Raw genomic sequence first — 6,141 nt, forward strand, 5'->3', positions numbered from 1 at the left:
TTTGGAGAACAGTGTGGAGATTCCTCAAGAAATTAAAAATAGAGCTTCCCCATGACCCTAAAATTGCACTACTAGGTATTTACCCCAACGATACAGATGTAGTGAAAAGAAGGGCCATCTGTACCCCAATGTTTATAGCAGCAATGGCCACAGTTGCCAAACTGTGGAAAGAACCAAGATACCCTTCAACGGACAAATGGATAAGGAAGATGTGGTCCATATACACTATGGAGTATTATGCCTCCATCAGAAAGGATGAATACCCAACTTTTGCATCAACGTGGATGGGACTGGAAGAGATTATGCTGAGTTAAATAAGTCAAGCAGAGAGATTCAAGTATCATATGGTTTCACTTATTTGTGGAGCATAACAAAGAACATGGAGGACATGGAGAGATGGAGAGGAGAAAGGAGTTGAGGGAAATTGGAAGGGGAGGTGAACCATTAGAGACTATGGACTCTGAAAAACAATCTGAGGGTTTTGAAGGGCCGGGGGGTGGGAGGTTGGGGGAGTCAGGTGTTGGATATGAAGGAGTTTGTAAGGGCCTGGTTAGCAAAAGAAGTTACTTAAAAACCCCGGATATAGGGGCGGGCCAGGCCAGATAGCCGTATTCAGTCAGAGGGGTGTGCATATATTAACTGTGCTAGGTTGAAATCCGATTGGCCACCTGTGTGTGGGCGGGGCTCAGCCACCACTATAAAAGATGGTCTGTGAGGCTGGAGTGAAGAGTTTTTTTAGCAAGAGCCGCGCACCACCGGGAGCAGCACCACTGAGAGCAGCAGCGGCAGCAGCGCCACAGCGAGCGGCACCGCCTCGTGCACCAGAGCAGCAGCAGCAGCAGAGCCGCCTTGAGCTGTAACACGAGCGGCGCCGCTCTGTGCACCACCATGAGCAGCAGCAGCAGCGGTGCCACAGTGAGCGGCTTTGCCCGTGCACCGCCCAGAGCAGCAGCAGCGGTGGCGCCACCGCGAGCAGCAGCGGCAGCGGCGATGCCGCGAGCGACACCACCCTGAGCCAGAGTATCAGCAGCAGCAACAGCAGCAGCGCCGCCGCAAGCAGCCACGCCGCCTCGGGCAGTGCCGCCATCAGGAGCAGCCTCTCAGGAGCCAACGGTGCAGCCACGCTGGGAGTGGGTCTGTGGTACAGTGAGGGTGAGGCAGGGAGCCTCCAGGGGGGACCCCAGCGACTGGGAGGCGGTGGTCCCCAGCAAGACTTGGGCACCTACCAGTCAGTTTGGTTTCTGATGCAGTTTGGTTTCTGATGCAGTTTGGTTTCTGATGCATGGCGTGAAATAAAACTTTGCTTAATTTTCGCATGGAAGGGATGGAGAAATATTTATCATGCAAATGGAAGTGAGCTAAATGGGATTGTAGCAATATTTATATTGGACAAAGTAGACTTTAAAACTACGACTGTACCAAAAAACAAAGAAGGACATACATATCATAGAGAAAACACTAAAAAAGAAGGTATAGCAATTGCACACAATTTGTATGCACCCAACAGGGGAGCACCCAGATATGCAAATCATCTGTTAACACACATGAAGGAAATAACCAAAAGGACTACAATATTTACAGGGGACTTGAACACCCTATTGACATCAGTAAATAGATCATCCAGACAATCAACAAGGAAACTGTGGTTTTGATGATGCACTAGACCAGAGGGACTTAATGGATATATACAGAAGCCTGCCTCCAAAACAGCAGAATACACATTCTTTTTAAGTATCCATGGAACACTTCCCTGAATAGAACATGTTAGGCCACAAACAAGTTTCAACATATTAAAAAAAAATTGAAGTCACGCTACACATCTTTTCTGACCACAACACCATGAAACTAGAAATCAATTATGAGACATCTAAAAGAACACAAACACATGAAGGTTAAATAACAAGCTACAAAACAGTGGATGGGTCAACCAAGAAATCAAAGAGAAGATTAAAAAAATTCATGGAGAGAAATGAGAATGAAGACACAACTGTCCAGAATCTTTGGGATGAACCAAAGCTGTTCTAAGAGGGAAGATTTAGCAATACAGGCCTATGTCAAGAACCAAAAAAAATCTCAAGTAAACAACATAAGTTTACACATAAGAGAGCTAAAAAAAGAACAATAAACAAGACCTAACATTAGTACAAGGAAGAAAATAATGAAGACTAGAATGGAAATAAAATATAAACAAAGAAACAAAAAACAATAGAAAAGATCAATGAAACAAGGCGAAAGTCTTTTTTAAAAGATCGACATTAATAAATGTTTAGCCAGACTCATCAGAGGAAGAGAGATACAGGGGGATTCCAATAATCAAAATCAGAAATGAAAGAAGAGAAATAACAATAACACCACATAAACACAAAGGACCATAAGACAATATATTTTTTTAAGATTTTATTTATTTATTTGACAGACAGAGATCACAAGTAGACAGAGAGGCAGGAAGAGAGAAAGAGAGGAGAAAGCAGGCTCGCCGCTGAACAGAGAGCCTGATGCGGGGCTCGATCCCAGGACCCTGAGATTATGACATGAGCCGAAAGCAGAAGCTTAACCCACTGAGCCACCCAGGCGCCCAATTGTAAGACAATATTATGAAAAATTATTGACCAACAAATTAGACAACCTAGAAAAATTGGATAAATTCCTAGAAACATACAACCTCCCAAACTTGATTCAGGAAGAAATAGAAAATATGGACAGACTGATACCAGCAATGAAATGGGATCAGTGATCAGAAAATTCCCTACCAAGTCTGGGACCGGATGACTTCATTCATGAAGTATACAGTTAAAGAAGAGTTAATACCTATTCTGAATCAATTCCAAAAATTAGAAGAGGAAGGAAAATTTCTCAATTCATTCTAAGAGACTAGCATTACCTTGAGACCAAAAGTTTAAAAAGACACTATTTTGGGGGCACCTGGGTGGCTCAGTGGGTTAAAGCCTCTGCCTTTGGCTTGGGCCCTGATCCCAGGATCCTGAGATGGAGCCCTGCATCGGGCTCTCTGCTCAGCGGGGTAGCCTGCTTCCCTTCCTCTCTCTGCCTGCCTCTCTGCCTACTTGTGATCTATCTGTCAGGAAAATGAATAAAATCTTAAAAAAAAAGACACTATTTTTTATAAGATTTTATTTATTTATTTGACAGACAGAGATCACAAGTAGGCAAGAGGCAGGCAGAGAGAGAGGAGGAAGCACACTCTCTGCTGAGCACAGAGCTGGATGCGGGGGGAGGGGAGGGGCTCCATCCCAGGACCCTGAGATCATGACCTGAGCCAAAGGCAGAGGCTTAACGCACTGAGCCACCAGGTGCCCCAAAAGACACTATTTTTTTTTAAAAAGAAAACTACAGGGCAATATCTCTGATGACTATAGATTCAAAACCCTCAAAAATATTAACAAACCCAATCCAAAAATGCATTGAAAATAAATTACCACAATATAGGACACTTGGTTGGTTCAGTCAGTTAAGCCTCCAACTCTTGATTGCAGCTCAGATCATGATCTCAGGTCATGAGATTAAGCCCCACATCGGACTCTGCACTGAGTGTGGAATCTGCTTAAGATTATCTCCCTCTTCCTCTGCCTCTTTCCCCCAGCTTGCACTCACTCCCTCTCTCAAAAGAATAAAAATAAAAATAAATAAATTCTGCAGTAAAGTGGGATTTATTCCGGAGATGCAGAAATAGTTCAATATTCACAGATCAATCAACATGTTACATCACATGTACAAGAGAAAGGATAAAACCCTATGACTCTCTCCATAGATGTAGGAAAAACATTTGACAAACTACAACATCCATTCATGATCTAAAAAAAAAAAACAAAAACAAACAAAAAAAAACCTCTCAACAAAACAGGCTTAAAGGGAACATATCTCAACATAGTAAAGGACATCTATGAAAATTCCAGAGCTTTCCCTCTAAAATCAGAAAAAAAACAAGGATGCTCACTCTCACCACTTTTATTCAACATAGTATTGGAAGTCCTAGCCACAGCAATCCCACCAGAAATGTAAATAAAAGGCATCCAAATTGGTAAAGAAGAAATAAAACTTCCACAATGTGCAGACTACATGATACTATATATAACACCCCCCCCAAGAATCCACCAAGGACCTACTAAAATAATCATGAATTCATTTGAAGTCTCAGGATTCAAAATTAATATACAGAAATCTGTCCCATTTCTACCCACTAGTAATAAAGTAGCAGGATATTTAAAACAATTCCATTTACAAGTGCACCCAACAGGATAAAGTAACTAGAAATAGGAGACAAAAGACCTATACTCTGAAAACATAAGACACTAATGAAAGAAAATGGAAGGTGACACAAACAAATGGAAAAATATACCTCACTGTTCGGTTGGAAAAATTAATACAATTAAAACACCCATACTAGCCAAAGCAATCTACAGATTCAAAGGAAACCCTATCAAAATAGTAAAAAACAGTTCTAACAAGAAATCCTAAAATAGTACTAAAATCCTAAAATTGGAACAAAAAAAGACCCAAAGTTTGCCAAAGCAAACTTGGGGGAAAAAATAAAAGAAGAAAAAGAAAGAAGAAAGAAAGAAAGAGAGAGAGAGAAACAGAAGATATCACAATTGCAGATTTCAAGATATACTAGAAATGTATAATCAAAACAATGTGATATGGGCACAAAAGTAGACACAAGAGCAATGAAACAAAACAGAAAACCCAGAGGATGTATCCAAAGAGGGGTTAATATCCAAACATATAAGGAACAGATATAACACCAAAAATCACCCAAATAGTCCAATTTAAAAATTAGCTGAAGACATGAACAGATATTTCCCCCAAAGAAGATATATAGATGGCCAACAGACACATGAAAAGATGCTCGACATCATAAATCATCAGGGAAATGCAAATCAAAATTACAATGAGATATTACCTCATACCTTTCAGAAGAGCTAAAATACAAAACAGAAGAAACAAGTTATACCAGTGAAAGATGTGGAGAAAAGGACCCCAGGTACATTGCTGGCAGAAATGCAAACTGGTGTAGTGATTGTGAAAAACGGTATGGTTGTTTCCTCAAATAATTAAACAGAATTACTATGTAAGGGGTGCCTGGGTGGCTCAGTGGGTTGGGCCTCTGCCTTCAGCTGGGCCTGATCTCAAGGTCCTGGGATTGAGCCCCGCAACAGGCTCTTGCTCAGCGGGGCGCCTGCTTCCCCCACCCCCCCGCCTCTGCCTGCCTCTCTGCCTACTTGTGATCTCTGTCAAATAAACAAAAACAAAGTGTTTAAAAAAAAATTACTATATAAGCCGACTCCACTAGTGTGTATTTACCCTAAGAAAATGAAAACACTAATTCAAAAAACGCATACACCCCTAGTTTTATTGCATCGTTATTTACATTAGCCAAGATGTAGAAGCAATCCAGGCATCCATCCAGAGAAGCTGTGGTTTATTATATGGAATGTTACTGAGCCATAAAAATGAAAGGAATATTGCCTTTTTTCAACCACATTGTGCTAAGTGAATTAAGCCTCTCAGAGAAAAACAAATGCCATATGATTTCACTCATATTTAAATTTAAGAAACAAAACACAGAAATAAACAAAGAAAAAAAAAACCCAGACACATAAATATAAACAACTTGTGGCTGCCAGAGGGAACGTGGGGGAGGGAGGAATGGGTGGAATGGGATGAAGAAAATACTTACCATGAAGAGCCCAGAGTAATGGTTAGAAGTACATTTGAAACTTACATAGCACTGTATGTTAACTCTACTGGAATTTTAAAAATCAAAAATTAAAAATAGATAGATGGTAAATAGATAAACAGATAAAGTGACAGATAAGATCTTTAAATAACTTCAGTTTTCTCAAAGCAACAATAAGTTTAATTTGTTTCAATTTGCTTTGTATTTCTTTTATTGTGTTATGTTAGTTACTATACAATACATCATTATTTTTGATGTCGTGTTCTAAGATTCATTGTTTACATATAACAACCAGTGCTCCATGCAATCCATGTCCTCCTCAATACCCACCACCAGGCTCAACCATCCTTCCACCCTCCTCCCTTCTAAAACGCTCAGTTTGTTTCTCAGGGTCCACAGTCACTTATCATTCATCTCCCCCTCCAATTCCCCCCTTTCACTTTTCC

This window comes from Meles meles, chromosome 3 (assembly GCF_922984935.1).
Source record: "Meles meles chromosome 3, mMelMel3.1 paternal haplotype, whole genome shotgun sequence".
NCBI lineage: Eukaryota > Metazoa > Chordata > Mammalia > Carnivora > Mustelidae > Meles > Meles meles.